At 44.2% G+C, this 19,059-nt stretch overlaps 1 long non-coding RNA gene across 1 annotated transcript in view; it reads right to left on the bottom strand.

Moving 5' to 3' along the window:
* Positions 1-10,089: 10,089 nt before the first annotated feature.
* Positions 10,090-19,059, bottom strand: part of LOC132251595 (uncharacterized) — a 23,523-nt gene continuing 14,553 nt past the window's right edge. The window contains exon 2 of the long non-coding RNA XR_009463609.1: positions 10,090-12,113. This is a non-coding gene — a long non-coding RNA (uncharacterized LOC132251595). The remainder of the gene's footprint in view (positions 12,114-19,059) is intronic.

Raw genomic sequence — 19,059 nt, 5'->3', positions numbered from 1 at the left:
TACAGGTCAGCAGTGAACTAATCAGGCAGCTTCCTGCTAATTAATCCTATTTAGCTAAAGAACAGTTAGTCTGTTTATCTTATCTCTGCTAAAAGGAAGTTTTTACAGGTTTGGCATCCAATTACTAAAATGAATGACAACTCCCCATCCCACTGTGATACATTTCATGGACATGAAGTCAAAAATTGACTGGAGTACACAACTGTTTTCCTGTTCATCAGAGTGCTCCTTCATGTGTGGAACTATTCCAGTATTCAGAGACTTTGCACACATACTACATCGCACTGTTGAGAACTGAGCATTTGATTGAGCCAACCTCCAAGTGCACCTATTTGTATGTCTTCAGATGAGAGAACAGGACAAACTGATACTTTATATGTGCATGGTCACTTTTACTTTTGATTACTAGTTTACCTGGTATTACTAAATCCTGTTGTGGATACAAGAGAACTTCTGGCATAACAGTATTCTTTGAGATCTAGTTCTTTACTGTAGTTATGGGGCTTTAGTGGATAATCCTTTACACCTCATTTTGAAATCAGATGTAATGGAATTGCAAGGAAGAGGCACCCTCAGTGCTTAATAACTTCCTAGATCATGTGGTAGAAATGCAGTGGGACAAGAAGCACTGATCCATGCAATAGTGTGTGTGTGTGTGAATGTGCACACATATGTGTATGAAGAGGTGTATGTATTTTTTAATTTGTGTTTACCTTTTATTAGGTAGCAGACTTTCCTTCTTATTTTGGTGTAATTCTGAAATGTGCCGGATTTACTAGGAGACAGTGTATATGAGGGAGAGGAAAGGCTGGACCAGGTGTTCTTTATAAAGGCCCTCCATTTTTCTTAACTTTTAAATACTGAAGATATTTAAACTATAATATCTATGCAAGTAAATTTTAAGAGGCTGATTATCTATCTTTCACTTTTAGGATCCCTATGAAAAGAAATGCATTATGTGGTTGAAGTTTACTGTGCATTTGGCTTTGCCAGGAGGAGCAAGGGCACTGTTAAATAGCAGATGCATGTACCTGAGCTTTCTAAAATAATCCTTCTGTGCAGTATATATGTCACTGTATAGAGCTTTAGGATTTAGAGCTCCTTTGCTAAGTGGGTTATTAGCACTTCCTGCAGCTGGTGTAACTTGCATCAGTGTTTTTTCCACCCAGTCACATTAGATGATCTTAAATGAAGGCTTGAAAGACAGTGGTTGCATCTACATGTGCAATTAATGTGAAATGATAAACTCTGGAGCACTCTGGTTGCATCTATATGTGCAATTAATATGAAATGATAAACTCTGGTGTACTCTGGGCCAGAGTACACCATTCCCAGGTGCAGCATTTATACATGCACCTGGGGCAGCAGCACTTTGAGACAGGGTGGAGGAGGCCCAAGCTTGCAGCAGAATTAGGGGTTCAGCCCCGGGCTCTGGGTAGCAGTGGTGGGGCTGGCTGGAGCACAAGAGTGCCGAATGTGTGGAGCTGTGTGGCTAGGTGGCAGGCAGGGGTCTGGCCCCCTGCTGCCTGAGCTGACTGGGTACCATTTCCACCAGTGGTCACTGTCTTCACATGCATTTGGTTGCAGTTAAATAGTTCACTGTGCCCCAATACTGGTGCATGTGTAGATGGTGACGCTTTACTGTGGAGCTAATTAGTCTACTCCACAGTAAAGCACATGTGTAGATGTAGCCACTGATACTATCCTACCTGCAGGATGAGTATAGTAAGTATAGTAAACCATTGCAAGGAAGTTTGCTTATTCTATTAGGGTGCAAGAAGAATAGGAATGGGAAAGGAAGTCTATAGTAAAAAACTGTAAGTAAAATCCCCTACTTAAGTGCTCAAAATCATAAGCCTCTGTCTGCGAGTGCTGAGCTATCTTGGTACAATGGTTGCCGTTATTAAATAGGAAGTTTCTGTCTCCCTGTAATTAGAACAGGAAATACCTGTGAGGATATGGTGGTGATGTAACTGATAAACTTTTTAATGATGGCCACTGTGTTTGCATGAGCTATGGTAAGTAGGTTGATAAAATCTTAACATTGACAAGTCTTAGCAACCAGAATATGAAGTATGTTATTTAGAAGGATGAAGGGAACTGGGTAGTTGCTAAGTACATAAATAATAGGTTTAGGCACTGGCTACCCTAAAAATTATTTCAGATAGGCTACCATCTACTTTTTTCATCATATCTCAGTGTGTAATGCGGCTCTGTGCAGGCAATAGCTACAGCCCCTTGAGCCATGACAATGTTGTGTAATGTAAATAATACATAATGAGACTTCTTTAATTGTGCAAGTTAGCAGGCTAACAATAACTTAGTCTTTAATTGTTAAGGTATAGAATCATAGAAAATCAGGGTTGGAAGTGACCTCAAGAGATAATCTAGTCCAACCCCCTGTTAAAGGCAGAACCGTCCCCAACTAGATCATCCCAGCCAAAGCTTTGTCTAAGCAGGTCTTAAAAACCTCCAAGGATGGAGATTCCACCACCACTCTGGGTAACCTGTTCTAGTATTTTACTACCCTCCTAGTAAGAAAATTCTTCCTAATATCTAACCTTCCTACTATCTAAACTTTCCTTGCTGCAACTTGAGACTGTTGCTGCTTGTTCTGTCATCTGCCACCACTGAGAACAGTTTAGCTCCAGCCTCTTTGGAACCACCTCTCAGGTAGTTGAAGGTTGCTATTACATTTCCTCTCAGTGTCTTCTTCTCTAGACTAAATAAGCCCAGTTCCCTCAGTCTTTCCTCATAAGTCATTTCCCCCAGCCCCGTCACCATTTTTGTTGCCCTCCGCTGGACCCTCTCCAATTTGTCCACATCCTTTCTGTAGTGAGGTGTCTAAAACTGAACACCGTACTCCAGATGTGGCCTCACTGGTGCTGAATAGGAGGGAATAATCACTTTCCTTGACCTGCTAGAAATACTTCTACCAATGCAGGCCAGTATGCCAGTAGCTTTCTTTGTAACAAGGGCACACTGTTGGCTCATATTCAGATTATTGTTCACTGTGACCCCCAGGGCCTTTACTGCAGTGCTGCTGCCCAGCCAGTCAGCTCTCAGCCTATAATGGTGCATGGGATTGTTCTGTCGTAAGTGCAGGACTTTGTACTTGTCTTTGTTGAACCTCATGAGATTCCTTTTGGCCCAATCCTCCAATTTGTCTAGGTCACTGTGAATCCTAGCCCTACACTCCAGTGTATTTCCCCCCAGCTTGGTGTATTTCCCTTGCAGACTCGCTAAGGGTGCACTCTATGCCATTTTCTAGCTCATTGATGAAGACACTGAACAAAACCAGTCCCAGGACCGACCCCTGGTGTGCACCACTAGATACCAGCTGCCATCGAGCCATTGATTACTACCCTCTCAGCCTGATGCTCAGGGCTGGCCTGCCCAATCCTGTGGAACCTGCGGCCGCAGGGGGCCCCACAGCCAAGGGGCCTCCTGCGGCCATGAATACTCCAAATCAGTGCCATAGCAAGGCAGGGCAGGCAGTTGCCACCACTCTGCATTGCTGCCACTACTGCCAGATTCATGTCCAGCCACTCACCACCCCCCGCCCTCCCACCACCAGCTTCTTCAGCTGCTTGCCACCCCCCACCACTGGCTTCTTCATGTCAAGGCGCCCCAAAACTATATCTTGCAGAGGGCCTGAAAAAATTGCTGCAGCCTTTTTGTATCCACTTTACAGTCCATTCACCTAGCCCATACTTCCTTAGTTTGTCTGTGAGAATGTTGTGAGAGAGTGTATCAAAAGCTTTGCTAAAATCAAAGTATATCACATACCCACATCCACAGAGCCAGTCACTTCATCATAGAAGGCAATCCGGTTGGTCAGACATGACTTGCCCTTGGTGAATCCACTCTGGCTGTTCCTAATCACCTTCTTCTCCAAGTGCTTAGAAATGGATTTCTTGAGGATCTGCTCTATGATTCTTCCAGGGGCTGAGGTGAAGCTGACTGGTCTGCTGTTCCCTGGTTCTTCCTTTTTCCCTTCCTTAAATATGGGCACTATGTTCGCTCTTTTCCAATCATAGATTCATAGATTGTGAGGCTGGAAGGGACCTCAGAAGATCATTACGTCCAGCTCCCTGCACCAAGCAGAAAAGACAACAGGATTTCTCTTGATTGCCATGAGTTTTCAAACATGATGACCAATGGTTCTGCAATGTCATCAGCCATGTGCCCTCAAGTGCATCCTGTCCAGCACTATGAACTTGTATATACCCAGCTTTTGTAGGTAGGAATATCAAACCCTGTTTGAAAAGTGATCCATTTTTAAGTTTGAAAAATATTTTAAGTTTGAGTCATTATTAACATTATTTAAAACTATTAAAGAGAAGCATAAAGGGTACCATATCATTGGTAGGGCAAAAAAAATTATAATAGTAAGTCTCTGACTCTTAATCTTGTACATGAAATTTGTGTTGAAGGACCATAGGAAGTCTCTTTTCTTTGTAAAAGAATAGACCACTTAAGAAAAGAAGAAAAGAACCGGAGAAAAAAAAGGGAGGCACAAAGAAACGTGAACAGTATCTACTGTCACGAGTTTAGTTTGTTTGGCCTTATGTTTGAAGGACCACAATGTGTTCCTCATTAGTAGGGAGAGAGAGGAATTATGTACTTAAGAATAGTGTGGGTTTGTCTACAGATAAAAAGGAAGAACCAAGTTTTTCTAAAAAGCTAAAGAATAATTTAAGAAGTGACTGTTTTCCATACTTAAATATGGTTCATTATAGAAGAAAAAATGTGCTATTTTTCTGCTTTAGAATTTTCTTTCTCATATTCACTCATCAGATTGTCAATGAAAGATTTCTGAAGCTGCTCTTTTAACCACTTCCTAAGATAAACATTTGAAAATTAAAAATAAGACATTTGTTAAAAATAAACTAATAAAAAATCACCAGCAGCTCAATGTCATGAGGAAGGTAAGGTATATGAGTAGATTTTCCTTTTCCACTGAAACATTTGATGTAGGCCACTGCCAGATACCAGACTCATCTGGCTTAGTATAATATATGTCATAACATTTATTTCTTAAAATCATTTACACAGGCTGGGTCCCAACAGAGCTAGGTACAGTATAAACACATGACTGACTGTCGTGAAATGCAGTAAATATAGGCTTTTATTTCTGTAGTGTGTATTTTCTGTGCTTGGATATTCTAATTTGACTGAAGGAAGCTTAAAGTTTACTTCTGCGCTGTAAACTTTCTATAACAGACTTTTGTTGAACAATCTGTTTTGGAACATACATATATACAAACATTCATACATACATGAAGCACAAAACCCCTAAGCCTTTATTCACCTGCCTTTGAACACACTGGGACAGTTAATTTTAACTTTGCTCTTCATTTGCACAGCAGCAATAATCTCATGTCTGCTAAATTAGGATGAGCTGGTTTAAAAGCTCAGTGGGAGCTATGACACAAAGCCCAGAAGAAATGTCTAGCTGATCTCTGGAACATGTTGCCTTTTGTAACAGGACCATAACTCTTTAAAACAAAGCTGTTAGGGATTACATTTTATTACAAGCAAAAATGGATAAATTATTACCAGTCCTTTTTTCTTTTTTCAATCCATTGTATTGATTTTACCTTTGATAATGACTAATGCTGATTAAACTAACTTTTTTTTTGTTCATTAGGTGTAGTGTTTTAAAGGACTCTTGGTAAGTTAGTGCTTTTAGTAGGTGAACACATAAGCAATCAAAGGAAATGCCTGTCAGTAATGTAAGTTGCTGTAAGCACTAAAAGGATCTTCCATTGTGCCATGTGTGCTTTGGGAAAGAAGCAGCAAGGAGAAGCTGGCCAGACAATGAAACCAGCAGAGTGGCTGCAGTAGCAACCAAGACACTGGTATGATAGTGTGCCTGTGGTGGTAGTGATTCTTTTTCTTCCCTGCTCCCCAAGTCAGCGACTAGAGTTTCTGCCCCAGTGGCCCCACTCTTATTATGCTATTGAAGTTATATATCCCTTTCTCTTTGCCTGTGTCCACCTCAGCACCTTAGATTACAAGCTCTTTGAGACAGTGGCTATCCAGTCCTCTGTGTTTGTACAGTGCCTAGCACAACAGGGATTTGACCCTAATTGGTCTGTAGCCATGACCCAAACAATCATGATCGATTATCATGAAAGACCACTTCTGCAAAAGTGAAGATGGTTGCAAGTGATAAAATGATGCATGCATCAATTAATGGGAAAAACAAGTCATTTTGCCTGGAGGGGATCAGCTGTTTAAAAAGCTTTACTGATTTACTTATGTGGACAATGTAATTTAACACAGATGCAGGGACAAGGCATGGTATAAAACCAGTTACAAGGCATGTGCTACTTAACAGCAGTCAAAGTGCAGTTTCTCAGAGCAATTAAGGGTGCGATAAATTTTACAATTATTAACCTAAAATGACAGAAATGTGTTACTTGTCACAAGCAGAAGCATATAGCCATTAAGCCATTACCAAAAACAGATAAGTACAATTCTTTCTATCCTTCAAAATACCCTCTCAGATGGAAGGTTGAACACCCAGGAGCAGTACCTGACCTGGAAAAGCTATTCATTAGACGTTAGGAGCCAAGAGGCAGCATGACAGCACAGGGCTTCTTAAACAGATATCCTTTAATTTCAGAGACTGGTGGCTTTTGGAGAATATTCTTCCCTGTTTCTTCAGCATGAAAGATGTCTTTTGCGCTATCCCTGGAGTAGAGTTTGCTGAGACTCCACAAAATTTTTTTCTGTGGAGGGGCACAAATTATGAAGGAAATACTACATATCTTGAGCCAAATTCCTGTCTCTGTTATTCCAGTACAAATAAAACCAGAACTTATGTGGAGTGTAGCTGAGGTTATTCCTTGAAAAGTTATGTTAGGACAACAGGTCTCATGAGCAAAATTATTTAGCATTTCATCTGAAAGTGAAACAAATGTAGCATTGATGTATAACACAGGTGCTCCTACTTTTTGGTTTGCATGCCCCTGTTAATGTTTGTTGTATTGCTATGATTCCCAGTTACACATCATAAAAAATAACACTTTATGTCCCTACAGCAGCACTGTAAATGCATCAACAACTTAAATGATTATGCAGAGTTGATTACCATTATTTTTCTTTGATTTCTTTCATTCATATTGCCTTTTCCCCTTCTACTTTCCCATTCCATCCTTTCATATAACCCAGTGGGGCTCAACCTTTTTGACTAGCAAACCAGATGAGCAGTGCCAAAGCCATCCAGGGGACAGCTAGATCTGGCTGATGGTCCTGATCTGGCATGGGGCAGCCGTGGGAAGGCCCCATTCAGCTGCGTGGAGGAGTGCAAGGTGCATCCCAGTTCCAACATGGCCTTTGGGGTGGGGGGTGGGAAGGGAGGATGTGTAGCCCAATCCCATATGGCCTAGCCCCCAACCCAGCCTTGTGGGGAGGGAGAGGTGTGGCCCAGTTCCATGGGGACTTTACCTGGCCCGGGGAGGGGGAGGGGGTGGAGGGGCTTTGGCCACCCCAACCTGGCCCCATGTGAAAAAGGGAGTATGACCCAGCCCCATCCAGGCCAGAGGGAGGCACGTGGTGCAGCCTCATCCAGCCTCAGGAGTGACGGGAGGCTCCAACCTGCCCCATCTTGCTGTTGGGGCCATGGGGTTTTGGACTTTGGCAGTGGGGGAGGGTGGCTGTGTTTACTGCCACCACTCCCCTACTGCCAAATCTCCTGAGCCATGGGGAGCCCTCAGGGCTGGATACTTATGGCTCCATGGGTTGTGTTTGGCCCATGGGCTGGAGGTTGAGCTCCCCTAATGTAACCTTTAGAAATTCACTACATACCCCCAGGGGTTCGTTTACCATAGTTTGAAAAACAATGTTGTACAAAAAATCCTTGGGAGTTAGTTCTGACACACAAAGATCATAGTTTCATAGTAATTTCATAGTAGTTAGAGGTCAGAATGGACCTAAATAGATCATCTAGTCTGACCCGCCGCCACTGGCCGGAGCACACGCTGGGATCACACGACCCCAGACAGGTGTTCATCTTTTTGTGAATTTACCCAAGGTAGGAGCAAGGACCACTTCCCTAGGAAGTTAGTTCCAGATCCTAGCCACCCTAACAGTGAAATAGTGCCTCCTAATCTCTAACCTGAACCTATTCTCCAGCAGCTTCTGGCCATTGTTCCTCATCACCCCAGGTGCTGCTGGGGGGAATAGGACCCTGCCTATTTGCTGCTGATCTCCCCTAACGAGTTTGGAGGCAGCCACCAAATCCTGCCTCAGCCTCCGCTTGCTGAAGCTGAACAGGTTCAGGTCCCTCAGCCTCTCCTCGTAGGGCCTGCCCTGTTGCCCTCCAACCAAGCGGGTGGCCCTCCTCTGAACCCTCTCAAGGCAGGCCACATCCTTCTCAAAGTGCGGTGCCCAGAACTGGACGCAGTACTCCAATTGAGGCCAGACCAATGTCGTGTAGAGGGGAAGTATCACCTCTCTGGACCGGCTTGAGATGCATCTTTGGATGCACAACAAGGTGCGGTTGGCTTTGCTGGCTGTGGTCTGGCATTGGCAGCTCATGTTCATCTTGGAGTCAATAATGACTCCAAGATCCCTTTCTGCCTCTGTGCTCTCAAGGGGGGAACTCCCCAGCCTGTACGTATGCTGTGGATTCCTTCTCCCCAGGTGCAGCACCCTGCACTTATTCACATTGAAGCCCATCCTATTACCATCCGCCCATTTCTGTAGTCTGTCCAAATCTAATTGCAGCCTCTCTCCCTTCGAGCGTGCCTACCTCTCCCCACATCTTGGTGTCATTGGCAATCATCCCCATAAAAGGGGTAAGAAGAAGTGTACTACTATATTTGTCTTGGTATTGTTATTTTGCTTGACTAGATTCATTTCTTCATCTCACAGAATCATGGCTGCAATTTCTGTAATTTTATTTTCCCCAAGTGAGAATTGTACATAGTCTATGTATTAAAAATGGGTTTCTATAGGTAGCATCCAAATCTGGATCCAGAAAAACTGATAAATTCCCATGATTCTTCTCCCACCATCCCATGATCTGTCCCTTTCTGGGTCTAGTTGGTACCTTTTTCAAACTGCTACTACCAAGGATGAATGAAACAGCACTCTGGGTTGTGATGCTGGTTAACACAAATATGCAGTGGCTTGTGAAGATGTTTTGTTTGTCTCACTGTTGAATGGTTGAACTTTGCAAGCCAACCCTGGCTCTACTGGGCAGCTTTGGCAGTGATTTTTGGCAGCATCCCCAGCAACTAGCCTGCCTCCAACTTCACTGAAAGGACAAGGAGCAAGACAAGGAGAAAGAGGTGGAATTGGAGGAGGAGGACATAGACCAGCTGCTTCAATGAGAACTTTTCTTGGAGCAGTTTCATTTGGCTCAGTGCCATCATTTCTGGAACTGTGAAATAAATATGAAGTTGGGAAGAGAATTTAGGTGAAGACATCTCCTGCAGTGACAGCAGAATTTTAGGATGACTGAGGGCACTTTTCTTAAGATCTGCACTAAATTTCCCATGCAGCTGCAGAGGCAAGTACATCACCATGAAAGATTTTTTTGTCCAGTACAACATGGACATTGCCACCTAGAAGCTCATTCCCTCTGCCCTCTTTATTGCTACACTATTGATTTGGTGAAGGCAGATCAATTTGTGGGGGGAAGGAAGGGGGCTGTGGGGAAGATGTGTGATGGTATTTAGAAGGTAATGTCAGTGCATCTCACAAGTCTTGGCAATCTTCAGGAGGTTCCTGACAGCTTTGCTGATACTGTTTCCCATTTGTATTGGCTCTTTGGATAGAACCCATGATTCTATTTTTTTGCCCTCTGCAACAAGCATGAGATTGCACAAATAGAAAGGGACTCCATTGTGCTGTGACACTGGGTTGACTGTCCTGGGAGGGTTTGCCTGAATTCATGGAGGATGTGAAGGAGTCCTGAAGGGTTCATGATGCCAGGATCATTAGAACTTCTGCCTCTTTTCTTTTATGAGAAAAAGTAGATTTTCCCATATGACAATTAGTGTGGGGATTAACAGTGTTGACATTCCCCTTTACCTTTGCTACCCTGGCTGATGAAAACTCTGAACAGTTACATCATAGAAAATAACTTTTTACTAGATTTACTTGCATACAAGATGAGGTCTCCCCCCAATTGGTATGGAGAAAAAAATCCTGATATCTTATGACTGCATACAAGGAAATCTCACTAAGCATGTTGTTTTTCATTAAACTGCTGTGAAAGGCAGCATGTGCTCAGCAATGGAAACCAGTTATGAAGTTGTTTAAATGCAGCCAACACTGAGCATTACTATAAAACATATGGCCCACATCAGGCAACCATGCTGATGGGAACCTACCACAAGAATCAGTTAATGTAGCCCAGGTGAATAAGACATATGGCAGTGCCCATTAACACAGTCCCCATTACTGCTGACTCTTTTTTCAAGTTATGGTGAGACATGACATTGAATAATGTTCACTAAGAATCCCCCCTGCCACCCCCTCTCAACCTGGTGCATATGATTAGTGTGGCCCCAATAATCCATGAAGTGAAGCTAGATCAGATTGTCCGGCCTGCACCTAATCTACATAATAAAATTTTGGAGTATCCCAGGTCTTGTGATAAAAACACCTGGTCCAGTCATGAGTGGGGACTAATTAGAACATGGATCCTTTATGGGGTGATATCTGAAGCGCACACATGCATACTGTACAAGTAGGTACCCAAGTGCTGCTCAAAAGTGTTTATGGGGTACCTGTTTTAAAACTTGCAGCAATTTCAGAAAAAGGTAACTTGCCTCAATTCTGGATCAATTAAATGCATGTGTACTATATGTAAAACACTACATCTATGTTTAATTTCAAGGTTATTGCTTTCAAATTTGCTCCTCACTTCCATGTTCTCAGAGAGAGCATGGTCTAATAGTAAGGAGGGGGGAAGTGGCTGCCAGGGGAAAAAGCTGGGGGAAAGCAGAAAGCAAAGCGCTACATGATCCCCCAGATTCATTTTCCTTGCTGCGGAGGTGGGGGGGGGGGGAGGGGGGGGGAACAAATTCCAGATAAACCTCTGATAATTAGATTCTATACCTGGAAAATTATAAAAAAAATATACATTTTCCATATATAGAATCTAATTATTGGGGGACTGTCTTGTGACCAGTGTTGTCTGCTATACACATAAATACTGTAATTGCCCTGTAAGCAGCTCCATGATGATAGTCAGATGGTGCTGCCTCATGCCTCAGAGAGGCTGCTGAGCCGTAACTGTCTTAAACTATAACTGCATGCTGTATGTTGTACAATCTTTGGCAGAGCAAAAAGAGACAAAAGTCTGGATTTTTAGAGCCCTATGAACAGCCACTGGGATATACTCTCCAAAATGACAGTCACTTAGGGCATGTGATTAACAATATTTTGTGTTCCTATTTTAAGGACGGGGGCTAATTTTGAATTCTAGTACCATATGTTTTTATTATGCTTTGGATAACTTTCAATGGATTATGTCTTGAAAATATTATGGATTATTTCATGAAATATTTTAAGTGTGGGGACTGTGTTTTCACAGAATGGGGTCTGCTTCATTCATACTTTGTGTGCTATTACAGAACATTTTATGTTGTGGACAATGTTCATTCACTTTATAGAATATGGTTAAGCTCTAGTTGTTTTATTGCCTATTTCAGCTAGCGTACTGTCCATTTAGGACTGTATTCTGTGATTTGCAGGCTGTGCTCTTTATGACAAAATTTACATAAAAACAATGGTTAAATAAAACATTCTGTTTTGCAAAAATTTAAGTACAAACACAGGAGCTATGAGAAACTGTGCAAAAAATAAAGTATTAGAAACAAAAATAAAAGTAAAGTGGTGAAAATAGTTAACATAGTTTGAGATAATCTGTTCACACAGCTTTCAACAATTTACAGTTGTTTGTTGCCACAGATTTTCTGCTTGGTCGCCCTTGTGGAATCTCAAAGGCTGGAATGCTAGAGCAGGAATCACATCTGTGATGGGATCCAAGGTGCTGATCTTAATATCCTGAAGGAAGGAGCTGTGGTTGAGTGTCCTCAAAGAAGAGTTCTCTGGGGTATGGGACTGGAGTTGTAGTTGCTGTAGTGCTATGCCAAAGGAGAGAGATTGGAAACTTTAATAGAGCTTGCTATGCTTTCTAGCAATGCTGTTCCTGAACTCCAAGAGTTGCATCTCCCTGTCATTGCAAAATTCTATTTGGCCTACTCCTTGCTTCCAGGAGGTCCTTTTCTCTCTGTTTCTGGGCTGCCTCTGTTCTTTCTTATTCTTAGCCTTGAGAAAGTGTCCCTGATGATCTGTTTTGGCCATCTTGTCCCATATAAAATGAGAAAAGCAACATGCCTACATTGTTTCTTATTCGGTTTCTGTGGTATCAAAGATTATATTTATCATGCCACCCCCTCAGAGCCTCTTCCTATACATGAAGTCTCTAAAGATGGTACATCTGTTTCCACCTTTACTTCCCATCTGCTTAGGACACTGATGTAATGAACTATCTGTGCACTCCTAAAATGTCTGCAGAGACTGGCTGGTGATAGCAGATTGAAATCTGAAGGGCTGTGTGTTTACATGCCAAAGCAATAAGTTAGTAGGCAAGACTTTTAGAGCATGGGGTGAACCAAGTTAGAAGTTGCATTTGTATCTGTGCAGGTAGTTTTTCATAAGCAGAATATTCTTTCCATTTTCCTTTTCTATATGGCCTGAATGACTTTGCGATTTTGGGGGGGGCGGGGGGGGGGGGTATTTGCAGTCCTAATGTTGAAAAATGGGTCATTGATGCAAGGGACCAGGAAGCAGAGAAAGTGCTTGTTTCTGAAAGTTAAGGGAAGACATGCGCTGCTGCTATTCACCAGAGTGCTCTTTTCTGGTATTTTGCATGACTGACAGGGCAAAACTACCTATACTAAAACAAGTGACAGGCAGAACTCCTTTGTATTGATAGAGTAGTAATTTTACTTAATACCACTTTATACCCCTCCTAGAAATGTATGTTAGCAGTAAATGAAGTAGTTTCACAATGATAGTTCAGCACATTTAGCATTAACATAACTGAAACCTTACTATCTGCACTTCCATGTGTTGCAGTTTTGTACAAGAAAAAATCTGTAAGTACTCTTGCATTCATAAAACACTATGTTTTCTGTGTGGGAGAATGAAAGAAGGATACCTGCTATGCTAGAATGTTTTGGAAGCATACTTTATAAAAAGATTGTTTCCTGATTTGTATCCCACCCTCTGCACTCCATAAACACTTTTTTATAGTAAAGTTTTCTTATTTAAACCTGACGCTCCAAAGGGTAACTCTTAGGTTGGTGGTCAAGATTTCTGCTGGATGTGGTTGGAAGAGGGAAGCAGCAAAGTTTATAAAGTGTATAGGAGGAGGGCCTGTAAGATCGGTGCTTGAGGAGATGTTGTTTGAAATGACCTCCAGCATTGTTGCCATTTTGAATGTGCCAAAGGGCAGTAGGTTACATGACTCCAAGACAAAGTAAAAAGAGAGGGTGGGACAAGGTGTTCCATGTTGGGTTGTGTAGGTGTCTGGTTGGAAATAGAGAACTTGTAGATATGCACAGAACTATATGCATATCAAGATTTCATAGATTTCATAGATTTCATAGACGTTAGAGCTGGAAGGGACCTCGGAAGATCATCGAGTCCAGCCCCCCGCCCAAAGGGCAGGACGTCAGCTGGGGTCATAGGATCCCAGCAAGATAAGCATCCAGTTTCATCTTGAAGGTGTTCAATGAAGGCGCTTGAACAACCTCCGGTGGCAGGCTGTTCCAGACCTTGGGGGCTCGGACAGTAAAGAAATTCTTCCTTATGTCCAGCCTGAAACGATCTTCTAGTAGTTTGTGACCATTCGTCCTCGTCATCCCTTGGGGCGCTCTGGTGAACAAACGTTCCCCTAGATACTGGTGGTCACCCCTGATAAACTTGTAGGTGGCCATCAGATCACCCCTGAGCCTGCGCTTTTCCAGGCTAAAGAGCCCCAGGGCTCTCAGCCTGTCATCGTAGGGTCTGCTTCCCTGACCTCTGATCATGCGCGTGGCTCTTCTCTGGACTCTCTCAAGCTTCTCCACATCCTTTTTGAATTGTGGAGCCCAAAACTGGACGCAGTACTCCAGCTGCGGCCTCACTAAGGCCGAGTACAGGGGGAGAATGACGTCCCGGGATTTGCTTGAGAAGCATCTATGGATGCAAGCCAGTGTTTTGGTCGCTTTACTAGCCGCAGCATCGCATTGCAGGCTCATGTTCATCTTGTGGTCAATGATGACCCCCAAGTCTCTTTCTTCCATAGTGCTAACCAACATAGCACTGCCGAGCCTATAAGGATGCTGCGGGTTTTTTTTCCCAAGGTGGAGAACCTTGCATTTATCGGCGTTGAACACCATAAGATTCTCATCCGCCCACTTGCTAAGCCTGTCCAGGTCAGCCTGGATCATCCGCCTGTCTTCTGATGTGGATGCTTTGCCCCAAAGCTTGGTGTCATCGGCGAACTTGGCCAGTCCGCTTCTGACTCCAGTGTCCACATCATTAATGAAGATGTTGAACAGTATGGGTCCAAGGACAGAGCCCTGGGGGACCCCACTGGTCACAGGACACCACGATGAGTGACTTCCATCAATTACTACCCTCTGGGTCCGACCCCGGAGCCAATTTTCCAGCCAGTGGATCGTGGGGGACCCAAGGCGACAATTGGCCAGTTTCTCCACGAGACGATCATGGGACACCAGATCGAAGGCTTTTTTGAAGTCAAGATATATGACATCAATCTCATCTCCCTTGTCCAGGTGATAGGTCACCTGGTCGTAGAAGGAAATGAGATTGGTCAAGCAAGACCTACCCGCAACAAACCCGTGCTGGCTATCCCTTAAGATGTTGGCGTCGGCCAGTCCATTAAGGATGGCCTCCTTAATAAACTTTTCTAAGATCTTCCCTGGGATAGAAGTCAGGCTGATGGGCCTATAGTTAGCCGGATCCACTTTCCTCCCTTTCTTGAAGATAGGCACCACGTTGGCCTTCTTCCAGTCTTCGGGCACTACACCAGAGCGCCAAGAGTTTTCAAAGATCCGCGCTAGAGGCTGGGCTATGATGCTCGCCAGCTCCTTGAGTACCCTGGGGTGAAGATTGTCAGGGCCGGCTGACTTGAAGGTATCCAGCTTCTCAAGATGTTCCTTCACAAAGTCAGCATTAATGGAGGGCAGGGGATCACCCTCACCCAGACTTCCCGGCCCTGTAGCAGGCACAGGCGTCCCATGGGGCTGATGAAAGACCGACGCAAAGTACCTATTTAATAGGTTGGCTTTTTCCTGGGCGTCAGTTGTCAGTTGCCCCATCTGGTTCAGCAGGGGTCCAACGTTGCCCCTGCTTTTCCTCCGGCTCCCCACATATCTGAAAAAGGACTTTTTATTGTCCTTGATGCTCAAAGCTAGCTGGAGTTCAGTTGCAGCCTTGGCTTTCCTGGTCTGCTCCCTACAGGACCGGACCAGTGCAGAATAATCCTCCTTGGAGGTGACTCCCATCCTCCATCCTTTGTAGGCCTTTCTTTTTAGCCTCAGGAGGTCTGCTAGGTCCCTGGAGAGCCAGGAGGGCTGCTGTCCCCTCTTGCTGCCTTTCCTCCGAGATGGAATAGACTTAGTTTGTGCATTGAGGATCGCTCCCTTGAGGAGCAACCACTCTTCTTGAACTCCCCTCTCCCTGCGGTCACAGTCCCTTAGGGCCTCAACTGACAAGCCTCCTGAGCTTGTCAAAGTCGGCTTTCCTGAAGTCAAGGACTTGCGTGTTGCTGACTGACTTGCCAGCTTTTCGGCGAATGGTGAAGGTGATCAGCTCGTGGTCGCTGTCACCCAGCTTCCTATCGATCACTAGGACGCCGACTAGGTCCTCCCCAGTAGCCAGCACCAGGTCGAGCAGCGCCTTGCCTCTCGTTGGCCCATAGACTTCTTGAGTCAGGTAGAGGTCATCCACGCACGAGAGGAAGCTCTGCGACCGCTCAGATTTTGCTGAGCGATCCTCCCACGAGATGTCTGGGTAATTGAAGTCACCCATGACAACCATGGTCCTGGAGAAAGCTGCCTCAGCCAGTTCCTGGGCAAACTCCTGGTCTAGCTCAGGACTTTGGGTGGGAGGTCTGTAGTAGACTCCCACCATTGTGTCCCCTGTGCCGTGTTCCCCACGGATTTTAACCCAGAGGGTCTCCAGCCGTCCACCCTGGTCGCCAATATCGGCTTGCAGGGACGCGTAGCTTTCCTTAACATAGAGAGCTACACCCCCGCCCCTTTTCTCTACACGATCCCTCCTGTACAGGGTATAGCCATCTATCCCCGTGGTCCAGTCATGGGTGGAGTCCCACCAGGTCTCCGTGATCCCTATGACATCGTAATTGTTTGCACTGAGCAGGACGATGATCTCCTCCTGCTTATTCCCCAAGCTCCTGGCATTTGTGTACAGGCAGGCAAGTGCCCCCTGGGGGGCTCCTTCCTTGCCCACAGATTTTACCAGGGCTGGGGCAGGGGTGGGCTCCCTTGAGTGCCATGATCCGCTGGCTTTGCAAGGATTGTTCAGCGGGCCAGCAGTGGCGGTAGTCCCCCCGTCCCCCAGCGGGCTTAGTTTAAAGCCCGGTGGAGCAGGTCAGCCAGTCTGGCTGAGAAGAGCCTCCTCCCTAGGGGAGAGAGGTGGAGACCATCTCTTCCCAGCAGCTCGCTGCCTCTCTCGCCAAAGAGCGGGCTGTGGTCATGAAAGCCAAAGCCTTCCTGACGACACCAGCACCGCAGTCTTTGGTTGACCACATAGATCCTCCTGTCCCTTCTCAGCCCATAGCCTGAGACTGGGAGGATCGACGAGAACACCACCTGTGCCCCCAGACCCTTAAGCCCCGCTCCCAAATCCCTGTAGCGCCTCATGACCTGGCTGGGAGTGCTCCGAGCCGTGTCATTGGTGCCCACATGAATAAGGAGCATGGGATAGTGGTCTGTGGGTTTGAGGAGCTTGGGGATCCTCAAGATTGTGACTCTGAGCTACCTATCTCCCAGGTGATCATGATTTTGTGCGTGCTGTAGTGGAGATGGCAGATGGAATTCAAAAAGGTTATCAGCCAATGTCACTTGCCATGGTGGCACCCAGGGTGCAATGGGAAAAAAAGAAACACTGCTTATATCTCCTAGCATTACGACCAGTTATTTATATTAAAGGCAAATGAGCTAAACCAAAAGATTAGTGGCTGAAGTCTTCTTGGCAGAGCAGATTGAGTGGGTGTGAACAGTGCTAGGAAGCTTTTCAATCATGGGACTGGAAGAGTGGGTGTACAGGACCAGCTCAGAGACATTTCTAGTCCTCCAACAATCTGGCTTGTTTGTTAAATAACAAAGAACTCTTGGCTTTCAGCTGGCTCTCCATGTTCATATTCTGTGTCTGTTCCAGAATCAAAGCTGTCATAGCCTATCCTGGAGATATCTGTCACAGACTATAACACAATTTTGTGGTGGCATCCTGTGACAAAATTCTGTTGAGATCTTCATAGTAGTGTGGGATGGCAGCTAGGGACACCACCAGAATAATACAAAGTAGAGATGTATCTGGACAAACATTAGTGTGCATTAACTTAATACACAGCAAGCTCACTATAGTTTGAGGGCATTTTTACATGTGGTACCGATGCAGTGCCGGGCACTTTTAATTAGTGAGCCATGCTAATTAAAAGCACCAGTGCATCACATGTATCAGTGCCGCAGCACATCCCCCCACTGAGAAAATAGTGGCAGAGTTTTCTGAACTAAAGCACATCCAACATGTTTTAGTTCAAAGCACACTGCTGCCATTTTCTCAGCACAGTCACACTGCACTACTGATGCATGTGATGCGCAATGCTGCCAAAGCGCATCAATTTGCATACTCCAGCAGGCTCAATTAATCAAGCCTGTTCTAACACTCGAGATTTCCAGCACATCAGAGCAGGCTCTCCACATGTGTGTAAGTTCCCAGAGATAGAAAAGAAGATATCATTAGTCAATGCATATTAAGAATTATACCTTCTGAATTCATATAATTTCATTATGCCACAACTGAATTTAGTACGCACTCCCTCATTCACCTTCCTTGGTTAACAATCATTAGGCAAGAAGTAAGATACACACTTTTAACTCTTGGAACAACCTACCTAGGAATAAGCTTTGTCATTTGAGGTCTTTAACTTGAGAACAGATAGTTTTCCAAAAGATGCTCTATCTGAATCAGAAGTTGTGGTTTTAATTGAGGCATCACTGGGTGAAATTCAATGGTTTGTATTTTGCAGAGCTCAAAGTAGATTAAGACCTAAATTTAGTGATTTGATTTTGTCTGAATGAACAGTAACCCAAATTCCCTTTTGGTTCACATTTTTTTTACACTGTAGTTCATTGTTCCAAAAACCAAGGTAGCTTGTTTAAATCTGAAATGTCTTGTTTCTCCAGCTTCACTGATCATGAAGCAGAACAGCACTGAATTCTCCCAGAGTATTCCCACTTGCGCTTTTAATGCATTGTAGGATAAAAAAAAAAAAAAACATTGAAAAGTAAAATCAACAATAAAGTTCTATCAGTCATCTGAAGTAGGACTGTATGAATCATGATATGTTGTGGCTTTGTCTTCATATGTGGGCAGAAAAACTGAAAGTTTCAACTTAATTGCATACAAATAGAAAATGTAACTTTTTAAAGAAGAAAATATCCCACCTCCCTAATAAATAAGAATATTTGAATTTTAATATAGTTGATTTTACCCATTCTCATAGATACAATGGAGATGGCTTTAGGCAGCAGTGCTGCACAATAACAAATCAAAATGTCCTAGTACTACTGTAGTAAACCTAAGTGTAACAGAGTCCCGGCTGCGACTTTGTTACTTAGAAAAGTAACAACTGAGGAGGAGTAGCGCAGCTGGGAAACAGGAAACACCATACCCCGGGAAACCAATAAGGACCCAGAAGGAAGAATAAGTGGGAGAGAAGAATGCCCAGAGTTGCCTGCGGGCACGGACTGAGATAGAAGTCGGACCGAG

This window comes from Alligator mississippiensis, chromosome 1 (assembly GCF_030867095.1).
Source record: "Alligator mississippiensis isolate rAllMis1 chromosome 1, rAllMis1, whole genome shotgun sequence".
Taxonomy (NCBI): domain Eukaryota; kingdom Metazoa; phylum Chordata; order Crocodylia; family Alligatoridae; genus Alligator; species Alligator mississippiensis.
The sequence above is the reverse complement of the archived record's forward strand: the minus strand, read 5'-3'. Positions and strand labels throughout refer to the sequence as shown.